The 13572-nt window shown below is 44.4% G+C and overlaps 1 long non-coding RNA gene across 1 annotated transcript; it reads left to right on the top strand.

Moving 5' to 3' along the window:
- The first annotated feature begins 1566 nt into the window (after positions 1-1566).
- LOC121496701 lies at positions 1567-7943 on the top strand. Its single transcript, XR_005989316.1, has 3 exons — positions 1567-1622; positions 2685-4169; positions 7796-7943. It is a non-coding gene; the product is annotated as an uncharacterized LOC121496701 (long non-coding RNA).
- The last annotated feature ends 5629 nt before the right edge of the window (positions 7944-13572 follow it).

The following is a 13572-nucleotide window of genomic DNA, read 5'->3' on the forward strand; positions in this document are numbered from 1 at the left end:
AGCTCTTCTTAGACCTTTATTAAATTCGTACATATTAAACCTACCCTCCATGTTCCATTCTGCAGACTAAATAACCCCAAGTTTGTAAGCTTTTCTTTCAAAGAGGTAATTTCACAAACATTTCCATGTGCCAGTCTTAAGGATCACGGAGGTTTAGAAATAACTTACATGTTACCATACAGACGGAGGCACATCGGAAGGAATAATGCGCTTGATTCACCGAGGTGCTGCTTCCTGTCGAAATCCCTGCGTCCTGGGCAGTGGACCGCAGTGCTGGGGGCTTCCGTCTTCTCTCTCTGGAGCCTGGAAGGAGGTGATAGCCGATGAGCTAGACTAATAAGATGCAGCCTCACACTGATGAAATGTCCATTTTCTTGGGGGAAATGGCTGACAGGAGCAGGATAAAGCTGTCAGGAAGCTTGTAGCAATTTCCCAAATCTACCACTACCAGTGAGCTTTATTTGTGTGCTTAGAGCTATTATTAGCAAAACAATGGCTGGAAAATGTACTGGGGAGAAAATTAAGAAATGACAGACCTGTTTTAAAAAAGAAAGACGAAAGTTTCTTTTGTTAAGTTTTTTTATTGTTTTTGTTTTTGTTGTTGTTTTTTGCAGCAGGAAGTTTCACATAGGGAAACACATCATCCTGGCCTGGTGCCTGCTTAGGGCAAGGGAAAGGGCAGCTGGGTTATGTTATCTGTGTGCAGGCTCCCATCTCAGCAGGAGCTCAGGGGGGATGTGACCTTGGGAGGGGGGGTGACAAAGGGGAATTTAGCCACCCAATACCGAGTGTGCCTTAGAATCCTAAAGCCACCTGTCAACCCTGGTGTAGGTGCTGATGGGGTGGAGGTCAACAGAGACAACTGTTGTTTTTAAAGGGTAACAGAGGGGTCTATGGCTAGGGTTGTGCTTGTCCAACACCGGAGCCACTAGCCACACGCGGCTCCCGGGCGCTTGCAGTGTGGCTGGTCTGAGATGTGCCTGAATGTAAGACACACGCTAAAGCTCAAAGAGTTTATATAAGAAGGACGATTCTCTAGGGACCCCTGGGTGGCTCAGTGGTTTGGTGCCTCCCTTGGTTGGGCCCAGGGTGTGCACCTGCAGTCCTGGGATCGAGTCCCACGTTGGGCTCCCTGCATGGAGCCTGCTTCTCCCTCTGCCTGTGTCTCTGTCTCTCTCTGTCTGTGTGTCTCTCATGAATAAATAAATAAAATCTTAAAAAAAATAAAGAAAGAGACGAATCTCGAAACATCATTAATCGTTCTTCAGTTGACTACATGTCGAAATTATATTTTGGATGGATCCAGGCAAATAAGATACTATTTTACTTAAATGATATATTTGTTATATTAATTATTTTATTTTATGTAATATAACTACATTTTATTATATTTATATTACATTTTATTTACATAAGATCAGTTTATTTAAATATGCTTATTTAAATAATAATAAAATACATTTATTTAAATAATAATAAACTATATTATTACAGTGAATGCTTCAACATAGATGGACCTTGAGAACATTATGCTAAGTGAAAGAAGCCAGATGCAAAAAACCACCCATGGGATAATTCCACTTATATGACGTGGCCAACAGGCAAATTCATAGAGACAAAAGGTACCTGAGTAGTTGCTTAGGGCTGGAGGGGACGGGGTGGTGGGAAATGGAAAGTGAGTGCTAATGGGTATGGGCTTTTTTATGGATGGATGAAAATGTTCTAAAATTGATTGTGGCAATGTTGCCCAGCTCGGTGAATACACTCAGTTGTACATTTTATTTTTTTATTATCTTTTATTTTTTACTTATTTTAAACTTTTAAATTCAGTTATATATTTTATTTTTTTCTTAGAAATGTTTTATATTTTTAAATAAGCTCTACACCCAACATAGGGCTTGAACTCATGATTCTGAGATCAAACATTGCATACCCCACCAACTGAGCCAGCCCTGAGGTGCCCTCAGTTACTCATTTTAAATGGCTCAATTGTACTGTTTGTGAATTATATGTCAATAAAGCCACTTAAAATAAATTAAAAATTTTGGATGCAGGAGCACCTGGGTGGCTCAGTGGTTGAGCGTCTGCCTTTGGCTCAGGTCATGATCCCAGGAATCCTTGGATGAGTCCCACATCGGGTTCCCTGCAGGGAGCCTGCTTCTCCCTCTGCCTGTGTCTCTGCCCTTCTCTCTGTGTCTCTCATGAATAAATAAATAAAATCTTAAAAAAAAATTTTTTGGATGCAAAAAAGCTAATTTTGCCTGTTTATTTTAGACTTTTAACAGTGTGGCTCCTAGGAAATTTAAAATCATTTAAGTGGTTGGCATCATATTCTGTTAAACCCTCTGGGCTAAGGAAACCAAGACTGAAGAGACTGGGGGAACCCAGGGCTAGTGCTGCCCAAAGTCCTAACCACAGGGAGGGGGACCAGCCAGAAACGTTCACCCTTGGTGCAGGGCGAGAATGAACGAGGGGTGACGGGGAACCTGACCTGGAAGGTTCGGGGGTGTTGAGAATAAGAACTCCAGGGCCCGGTCAGGCGTCTGTACCAAGTGCCAGCACGTGGGACCTAGGAGCAGACCAGGATTTCCGGTCCCTAGACAAACAGGGGGGGCTATCTTTAATCACCCCTGGGGAGATGCCTACCAACCTAGCCACAGCAAAAGCGGTGTTCTCTTTCCCAGGTGGCGGCCCCAGCTGCTGCGCTCGGTTCTGCAGACTCTGGGGCTGATGGGGGCCCAGGCTGGACTCACCTGTAGCACAGTTGCATACCTGGAGCCCGGCCTTGGTGAGATGCAGACACAGACAGCAGCCCTGCCCCTATCCTGGGGGATGGAAGCTTCTTCAAGGAGGACTGGCCAAGGGAGTTTGGTCTGTTTACAAAGGGCCATAAACAAACCTGGTGTTAGAGGTTTTGCTGATTGCAGCATAAAGGGAAGACTTGGGTGCCTGGTGTCCTCTCTAACTGAGGCTTCCTTCCGATCCAGTTACCCTCCCACTCCCCAAAAAGCATAAGAGTGCGTCAGAGGACACAGCCTGGTGGACGTCGGATAAGGAAGCTACACTTAGGGCCTCCCCAGAGAAAGGATCCCATGACTCATTTCTGGAGACCAGAGAGATAATGGGGCTGAGGGACACACGGGGGTGAATCAGCCAGATGAGTTGTAGCCCCAAAGGCCTAGTTCTGGAGGAGAGGTCAGTAGCCTAGAAAGGGGAGAAAACATCAAATGCACTGTACGCGGCACAAAGTGAGTATTTGGCCGAAATACGTCCTGACATTTTGCCACCACTGCCGTAGACTTCATTTTCCTCAAGACTGAGAGAAAGTTTCCGTGGACAGCGTGGTGGCGAGCAAAGGAAATGGGGTAGGCACAGATCATGGACCTCGGGGCGCGGTCTGGGCAGAGTAAGATCTGCTCTCTTGCCCTGATGAAGTAACAGCAGAAAGTTAAACGTGTTCCACGAAGGCAGAGGAGCCACGGACTCCTGTGTGACTGCAAAGCCCTCGAGGGGCAAGGATTAGAAATCATTTAGTCTCAGGTCCACAGTGGGGCCCGGGGTGTGGCGAGGCCTCCAGGAATATCTGTAGCATGGACAGACGAATGGAGGGCGGTGGGAGGGAGAGGACACAGTAGATGATCAATTAACATTTGTATTGTGTGATGAGGTCTTGGGTGGTGGGTGATGACAAGGAATGGCTTGAGAAAGATTTCATTTGTGCGACAGGGAAATACATTGTGAAGGTGTTAAATTAAAACTAATACGATAGCATATTGCTTATTTGGTTTTGTCATCTTTCTAGCTGTTTTTTGAGCAGGACTTGGACAATGTTGAATATGAGTGAGGGCGGGAGGGGGAAAAGATGCCTAGAATTATAGCTTGTGGGCCTCTCTCCGTCTGGATCCTGTAAAATGCAAACCACTTAGGAGGGGACAGATGACTTAATGATGATGTTGTCAGGGCCCTCAGAATAAATATTGCCTTTTCCATTCCCACTGCTGGTTCTACACAGGGCTGCTGACATATCGTCAAAAGGTTGAGATCTCCTCGTTCTTATCTTCTGAGTCAGGCAGCACAAGATGGTGCAAAACTCGCTCAAAAAGCATTTGTATCACTCGTCCCTGTCCCTTCAAGCTGAGGCAATCCTTTCTGACCAAGGATCCTATTCTGTAAGTGGGTTGGCTTTTTGCATTTGGCAGTTAGACATCTACATTTTGGGTTAAGGTAAAGGTCAGAATACAGGGGCACCTGGCTAGCTCAGTCTGAAGAGCATCTGACTCTTGATCTCAGGGTTATGAGTTCAAGCCTCACATCAGGTACAGAGATTACTTAAAGAAAACTTTAGGGGGAAAAAGCTAGATTACAGAAAGAGTTTCTTTCTTTCTTTTTTTTTTTTTTAAGATTTATTTATTTATTTATTTCAGGGAGAGAGAGAGAGAGAGAATGAGAGAGAGAGAATGCTCAAATGGAGAGAGGGAGAGAGGAAGCCAGTTCCCCTGCTGAGCACAGAGCTCCTGATACAGGGCTCGATCCCACAGCCCTGAGATCATAACTTGAACTGAAACCAAGAGTCTGACTCTCAACTGACTGAGCCACCCAGGCCCCCCCAGAAAGAGTTTCTATCTCCAGATAATTCTATCATGGGGTTCAAAAGGTTCATCTGGAATATTAGAGGGCGGTGAACTTCAAGGAAGGTAAAACCATGTGTTATTTTCAGAATGAGCTTAGGTCTCTAAGAATGCCGTGAAACTGTCTCATGTGGGTCCGTGGCATGCTAGTAATTGAGGTGGACGTGACCATGGCAGGGTGAGCTAAGAAAGCTGGATTCTTTTAAGGAAAACGCTTTCTGTGATGTCACGGTGGGGATGCTGTAGGCACAGCTGGGTGGGAGCACTTGGCACCAGGACTCCCTGTAATGGGTCCAAATCTCTGGTGCCCATGCCCTCCTGCTTGAGTCGCTTCTGCTCATGAACCTGTACTATGACTCACAGGCAGCCGCAGCAGCTGAGAGGAAATGATGTGGCAACTGTGTCCAGAGATGATGGCTAGACGTTGAAAATAAAAAAGAAAAAATCCATGAAAAAATATGCCGTCATATTTTACAAAGGCTCTGCAAGATTTAAGAAGCATGTTTAGCATCCCAAGTATTTTCCCTTTTGTGTCTTGAGACACTAGCTCTGAGAGTGATTTTTTGTTTATTTAACATTTAATCAAAAGAGATTTGGACCCCACCAGCTTTTGAACAACAGCTTCAGTAGCACTGCCTCTTTGCATTTAGTGCAAGGAGAGAAACTTCAACCATACGGAGAATTTGATGTCTGTAATATGCACTAAAAGATCAGCTGGTCTAACTTTACAGGGCTAATAAAAGGGAAGAATTTTCCCGTGCTCAGGTCTTTTATGAATTATAAATAACCATTCACTTTGGAAGATAGCACATCATAAAATTTTTTTCACAAATATGCACAAATCCATTTTAAGATCCAAGAAAAAAAGATGTTCAGAAGTCTCAGATGTACTCAGTTTTGATTTCGTGGGGAAACATGTTCTTTTACCATATGGATGCTTTTAAGGGGGCCTTCAGCTGGGGCTCAGTAATGGTACCCCAGTGGCTAAATAAGGGATTTCTTTCCTTCTAACATTATTTCTCTGTTATTAAAGGTGGAAAAACCTTCCACAAATAGCATACTATTAGACTGCTTTAGGGGGTGTCCTGGGAATCAAGGTTATGTGTCTGCTCCAGAAATACTGTCTGTAATTATCATTCCTCAGTGGTTCTGAGGATGCAGTCTGGGTGTTTTCATTAATTTCTTGATTCTGCAAGTCTGGAGTGTGTGCTTGCTCTTGATATTCAATATTTTACAGTAGGAGTTTTTTGTGGCTTTTTAGGGTCACAGGTCTCTCCCCCTCCCTTCCTCTCATAATAACCATTTCCTGGCTTCTTTTGTTTGCTAAAATAAAAAGGTATGAAAAACAAGATTTGAAAAGGAAGAGAATTCAGATGTGAGATTCTTTCAAACCCAAGCCTTGATCTTCCCTATTTATAATTTAATATGAATATTAAGAGACAGAGCATTCAGCTCTCACAAACAACTGAAGAGAATCTGCAGGTCAGACTAGCACCCGATTTCCCACCCTGCCCCCAGCACTGTATTATGATTGTTTCCAAATACAAAGTTGAAAGAATTTTACCGTGAACACCCGTATGCCTACCATCTAATTGTAGATTCTAACCATCAGTATTTAACAGCTCTTGTTTTGTCACACATCTATATATACTTTCTCGATTAATCCATCGTACCTGAGTCATGACTTGAAAAGTAAATTGTAGGCATCAACCAGTTTCTACTTAAAAACTTCAGTATTTCCTTTTTTTCTTCTGATATGAAGTTTCTATACAATGAAACATAAAATCTTAAGTGTACATTTTCTGAGCTTGGACAAATGTATGCCTGCATACCCAAACTTCTATAAAGATGTAGAACATTACTATTATTCCAGAAAGTTTCCTCGTGCCACTTCCTGTCGATCCTCACCCCTACTGCCCTTCCCAGAGGCAACCACTCTTTCGAACTTTGTGACTACAGATGAGTTTTGCCTATTCTAGAAGTTCATGTAAGTGGAATCAAATAAAATGAGTGTTTAAGTAAGATTTCTTTCACTTGGCTACTGTTTTTGAGAGTTAGTCATGTTACCGTGTGACACTAGTTCGTTCATCCCATTGTATTGCTGAGTTGTATTCCATTAGATGCCTATACCACAGTTGGTGTGGCAATTCACCTGTTCATGGATACCTGGGCTGTGCTCAGGTTTTGGCTATTGAGCCTAAAACTGTTGGGAGCATTTTTATACAAGTCTTTTTTTTTTTAAAGATTTTATTTATTTATTCATGACAGACACAGGGAGAGAGGCAGAGACACAGGCAGGGGGAAAAGCAGGCTCCCCGTGGGAAGCCCGATGTGGGACTCGATCCCAGGACCCCAGAATCACGACCTGAGCTGAAGGCCGATGCTCAAGCACTGAGCCACCCAGGTGCCCCATATACAAGTCCTTTTAACAGCTTGTGTTTCCATTTTCCTTGGGAAAAGACCCATTTATATTGATTGCTAAATCACAGGATAGATGTATGTTTAGTTTTAGAGACTGCCATTCCTCTTTCCAAAGCGGATGCACCAGTTTATATTCCCACCAACAACGCATGAGAGTTCCAGTTGCGGGATCCCTGGGTGGCGCAGCGGCTTGGCGCCTGCCTTTGGCCCAGGGCGCGATCCTGGAGACCCGGGATCGAATCCCACTTCAGGCTCCTGGTGCATGGAGCCTGCTTCTCCCTCTGCCTATGTCTCTGCCTTTCTCTTTCTCTCACTGTGTGCCTATCATAAATAAATAAAATTAAATTAAAAAAAAAAAAGAGAGAGTTCCAGTTGCTTCTTGTATTTGCTGATGTTTAATGTTGTCAGTCTGTTTATTTTAAGCCACTTCAGTGAGCGTGTAGTAATGTCTCATTGTGATTTTAATTTGTGTTTTAAGGACATTAAACACATTGTCATGTGTTATTTGCCATTCATACCTTCTTGTATGAAACGTCTGTTGAGATCTATTGTTCATTCAAAATTTTGTCTTTATTGTGAAGTGGGAGTTCTTTAGACATTCTGGACCAATGTTCTCTGTTAAGTTTATGTTTCACAAATATTTTCTTCCAGTCCATAGCTTGCCTATTCATTTTCTTAACGGTCTCTATTGATGGGAAGTTTTAAATTTTGACAAACGTTGATTTATCAGTTTTTTTCTTTTACAGTTATCATGATCTAAACAAAGCACACTGAGGGGAATCCCTGGGTGGCTCAGCGGTTCAGCGCCTGCCTTTGGCCCGGGGTGTGATCCTGGAGACCCGGGATTGAGTCCTACTTTGGGCTCCTTGCGTGGAGCCTGCTTCTCCCTCTGCCTGTGTCTCTGCACCCCCCCCCCCCAAGTCTATCATGAATAAATAAAGTCTTAAAAAAAAAAAAGCACACTGATTTTATTAAATTATGTACCCAAAATCTATTGTGGGCTCAAAAAAAAAAAAAAAAAAAAAAAGAATCAAGGCTTCCTAGCTTTAATTGTAAGGGATGTGTTTGAAAAAAAAATTCTATTTACATGCATATTGGGCACAACTGAAGAAAACCTAGTGATCTGTAAATACGCTTTCAGAGAGCATTCCAGAGAATGAAGCAAATTCTAGATCTTCCTTGTAACTTTGCATTATAATAACGAGACTTCTGTGGGTTTTTTAGTTTGTTTTGTTTTTAAGATTTTTTTAATTTAAAAATAATCTCTCCACTCAGCATGGGGCTTGAATTCGCAACCCCAGCAGTTATCTGCTCTACCCCCTGAGCCAGCCAGGTGCCCCAAGACTTCTGTTTTATTGGTGGAAAGAGTCACCACCTGGTCAGGGTCATGTTATGGTATCAAGTCAGTCCTTTAGCCTATAATCATCATAAATTTTTTTAAATAGATTAATCATATGTTATAAACAGTCTGACTGCGGCATGAATGATGAAGTCTTCCCCAGATAGGCTTTAAGGCAGTGAACTGAAAGAGAGGAATCTAAAGAGACCCAGGTGTCCGTCAGGGCATGGGGCAAAATTAAGAGCAGATTGGAAAGGGGAATGGCTCGCGAGGGAAAAGCAGACCTTGGAAAAGTAGAGACCAGCTGAAGGGACGTAGTGATTCTTTCAACCTGTTCTTAGGCTTCATATTGGAACTTTTCCAGAGATTGTACCCCTGACTCTTTGCCAACTGCTGTGTTGTCACCGAAGCTGCTTGCTTACTCCCTTTGTTTCTTGTTGGGACCTAAGGGACACTCAATACAGACATGACATTTTGAAAACTAAACTCACGTCTTTTTCGCCCTATATTCATTGTTGTTCTGCCCTACTTTCTCTCAGACACCTTCTTGAGGGTGCAGGCTGAATGTGGCCTTTCAAACTCTCATGCAAACTCCCTTGCGTGTCTCTTGCTCTCTGATCCCACTTTTTCCTGTGATCATTAATGTTCTGAAACTGCTCATTTCATTGTGGGTTACCCCGGGCCTTCTGTGTCTTCTGTCCTCTATTGAAATGCTTTCCTTCTTTATTAGCGGCAGATTCAGGGAAGAAAAGGGCTCCGACTTCAGTGCATGATCTCTGCTGGTTGACTGCAGGTTGAAACAGGCAGTCAGATTTTTGTTTTTCATTGATCCAGTAGGTTTTCATAACCAGCTATTTTGGTAACTGACTGTACGGCTCTCATTGAAAGTTATCTTGAAATAGGCACTAGGGAGAGAGAGAGAGCACCAATTTGCAAAGCTCTGGGCAGTTCTAACCCCGGAGAATACTCACCAATGACTATGTGGGTGTACCTGCCAGGCCGGGAGAGGATGAGTTTCCTAACCCACCAGTCCTCATCCAATTGCTTGAGTGTGAAGATTAGATGTGGGTGGTAAGATTTCCTGGCCTCCTGGAACTGTTCCTGAAGAGAGCAGATAAGGTCAGGATGAGAGAAGACTAGGTTCTGAGTTAGAAAAATCAAGTAGGATTTCAGGGCCTCTGAAGTAAAGACATGTCCTAAGTAATGCATACACAAACATGATTGAAGTAATCAGAAGGGAGAAATGAATGGGGTTAAAGTCACAGGGCCACATGATAAATTATGCCTGGCGATGCAAATGGGTTAAATCACTTCCTAAGACGTTGCCAACAGCACAAATATCTGCATTTAGCAACACATGCAACCGAAAAGTGAACCGAAAATATTCTCCAAGTTTCTTCCCCTTTGGAATAGTGATTCCTGCTATTTTACTGTCTCCCCCGAGGCTCTCGGGGATCTTGGGTAAAGTGGGCCAGGTCGGTCTCCCTGGCCGGCAGTGTGGGTAGACTTAAGTGGGTACTCCAATGTGAAGCTGTACTTTCTGTGCAATTCTTAACAGTTTTATTGCCAACCCTCCTCAAGACCATTTTTCTGCTCATGCATATTCTTCTTTATACCAGTGGGAGTGGGAGGTGAAATTGTCCAAAACTCAGTCTTAGAATCTTTTTTCTTTCTTTCTTTCTTTTTTTTTTCTCATCCTGAGCTACTTCAAAATGTATATAAAGTAAAATGCAGAACTCCCAAACCCTGTTTCAGCCTGAAATGAAGCTCAGTTGGCTTGGCTGGGCTGTGGGCTCCTCACCAGCAGAAGAGCCTGCACCCGCTAAGAGATATGGACGCTGCGGGGATGGGACCCATGGGAAACGAACACTGCTTCTTTCCTCCTCTTTCTTTCTTCCTTCCTTCCTTCCTTCTCTCCCTCCTCCCTTTCTCTCTCTCCTGCCTTTCCCTTCTTCCTTTCTCTCTTCTTGGATGGCAGCTCCATCTTCCAAGGAATAGGTCTGAGAGCAAAGGGAGAGGCCCAGCAAGGAAGAAGACTACAGAAACTTTTCTTGTGACTGCGTCCAAACTGCCAATAAAAACACTAAAGTTTGGAGATCATGTTGATAACTGGGCGGGAAATCAGGACGGTACAGAAGCTTAACTTATTTTCTAGGCAAGATAATTCTGTTCGCTTTTGATCCGTTACCTGAGTTCCGCAGGAACACCTGGCCCACTGGCAGCTGTGTGTTCTAAAGGGAGGGTGCAGCCGTCAAGTACACTCTCAGTTCCCTGAGTACCACAGGGTTTATCTGAATCCCAGAATATCTCTGATCTTCTAAGATCCAAATTTCCCCTCAAGCCTATGTTTGTCTTTCATTTGGCTCCTAATTAGCATTCAGGTTTCAGCCCAAGAGTGAGCCGGGAGAGGCAGAAGGTCTCCCTTGGTGGTGACCCTTGCTGTCATCCTCCTACAGTGAACTCATAGGGGACTGTTCTGTGATTTTCAGCTTCGCTCTGTGCTGCGAGGTCTGTGAATGTTTAGTTGACAATACGTGTGCGCCTCTCTCATTTCCTGTTTTTAAGGGCTGCACTTAATTTATTTGAAAGGGTGGAATATTTCAAATTACAATTCAGCAGTTTTGCTAAGGAAGGCTGTAAAACACAATGAGCAAGGAGTTTTACTTCCTCCTTACAATTGCTACTCCCCTGTTTTGAAATCTTGATTTCCTCCAATCAGTGGGAATGACTTTAACTTAGGCGTTAGCACTTTGAACGGCAACCAAGCCATGGCTGGAGCTGTAGAGGGGCAAGGGATTCCTGCACACTATAATTCCATTTTTCCAGACGCCTTATTAGTACCCGGAATGTGTCTGCCTATGCTTGATATTGTTCTATCATGCTGAGTCCCCCTCCCCCAGGCACAGCCTTTGGATTGGCCACAGAATCCGGCCGCTCAGCCAATCGAGCGAATCCTTTCTCCTGCAACCCTAGCAACACCTGACAATGGTCATTGACAAATGTTAAGAGAAAAATCCCTGACAAGTCCAACCAGCCATGAAAGTGGTTGCTGTCGAGGGCAAACTGGCTAGTCCTGCCCACAGAGCACTTTGTGTGGCCAGAGGACTTTGTGGTTTGCCCCAGACCTGTAAAAACAGAACCTGTTTGTGGACGTCTACCTCAATCTGTGGCCACTTAGGGGAGGCCGCGTTGTTGGCCAAAGCCATCGGTGGAGCTGGGATCCGGGGTGTGTGTGTGTGTGTGTGTGTGTGTGTGTGTGTGTGCATGTGTGCGTGCTGCAGGGGCCGGGAGAGGGTGGAGGTGAAGGTGGTGGTGTGTCATCTTCTCCCACACCAGGCCAACAACCTCCGTATCCACCAGAATATTTTCAGCGGTTGGAGAAAGAATCCACAGAAAACTGGCTCCAGGGTCACACTTCTGTCTGTGCTGGTAATTTGTTCCTTAGGGCAGGGCAAGAGGAGCATTTTCTGAGGGCGGCAAGACACCTGGCTGCGTCCCCAGTGGCACAGTTCCAAGCCTTCTGGCTACCCATCTTTCACCTCCCAGCCAGGCTCTGAACCCTGTTGGGGTGCAGTTGGCCCGTCTGGCTCACCCGAGGGCACACTGGGACACTCCTCTCGGGAGGCCGCTGGACCTAAATGAGCTCTCACTGCTCTCTGGGAGGCTCCAAGACCGAGGGATCTGTAGGCAGACCTGGCAAAGGCTGGAGTGGAGGAGGGGGCAGGGAATGGAGAACAAGAAAGGGGACCTGCCAAGAACATGCACAGACAATTCATACGCAAACGCATGTTCCCACAAAGACATAATAGCTGTGTGTATATGATACCCGCCTGAAGTCCCCTTACACGATCATTCCAGTTAGTCTAGCCACCTTGGAGGCATATTTCAAACCCTGGTTGAGTAATCCATTGTGTGGTGATTAGCTGTTAATGAAGCTGAAAATACCTAAATCATCCAACAAGTAATCTGAATTAATTTTTTCTTTTTTTTTTTTTTTGGTTACACTGCTAGACAGTGTCAAGTCAAAGACCTGGGGATATATACAGACATCTGCACGCACACACAGATAGAACACACACACACACACACACACACACACACACACACGCACACACACACAGTCACACACATAGCTAGGCCTAGGTAAGAGGAACAGAGGTGGAACAAGGCAGGGAAAAGAAAGGGAGGGGAACTTCAGGGACAGACACGAATTGAAGAATGTGAAACTTAAGATGTTCATTCATTGCTCCCCACCCACACCCCAGAGCCCCTCTCTTTATGAGCACCACCCCGAGTGCCTGTCCTGAATTTAATTTTCCCTGGGGGTTGAGGGAGGGGTTGGCAGTCGGTTTTAGTTCCTTAGGATTATAAATTGATAATGGCTGTCAGCCTTAGCCTTCCAGGGGGTATTGATACTTCTCAAAGGGGGCTCATTAAGGTCCAAAAGAACCAAATCTCTAAGAGGTGAATGGTAAATTGAGAGAAATATCTTCAGTCTGGAGACAGAGCCTTACTCAAACACATTTTTAAGGGAGATGCTTCTGGATATTCCTCAGGCAAAATTACAGGCAAGGAAAAGTAGTTGGAGTGGGGTAGGTAAGGTGGGGAATTGCCATCCATCAGGTGCTGCAGGCTAGACTTCCATGCAGCAAGGAAGCAGGAGTTGGTGTTAGAATCTTCCATGCTGGGATGCCTGGGTGGCTCAGTGGTTGAGCATCTGCCTTTGGCCCTGGGCGTGATCCTGGAGACCCGGGATCGAGTCCCACATTGGGCTCCCTGCGTGGAGCCGGCTTCTCCCTCTGCCTGTGTCTCTGCCTCTCTCTGTGTGTCTCTCATGAATAAATAAAATCTTTTTTTTTTTTTTAAAGAATCTTCCATGCCTGTCCTCCAGGGAACTTGGAACCTTTGTGGTGACATAGATATGGAAAAATTACAATGAGGGTTATTATAGAATGTGTTAAACACCAAGCTTTATATAGCCATAGACGTGCACGTGGTTCTCAGTTTCTGAAAGAAATGAAGCCATTCTGAGAGGAGGTAAAATTGTGGACTTTGGCAAACAAACAATTTTCTTCCTTTCCCAGATTTTTCAAGTTTTGTTAGTTATTACTGGTCAAGTTTTCTGTCGGTATGAGCAACTATCAACTACCAAGATTATGGAACAACAGCAATAAAGAGCAACAT

Source organism: Vulpes lagopus, chromosome 8 (assembly GCF_018345385.1).
Source record: "Vulpes lagopus strain Blue_001 chromosome 8, ASM1834538v1, whole genome shotgun sequence".
In the NCBI taxonomy this organism is placed as follows: Eukaryota; Metazoa; Chordata; class Mammalia; order Carnivora; family Canidae; genus Vulpes; species Vulpes lagopus.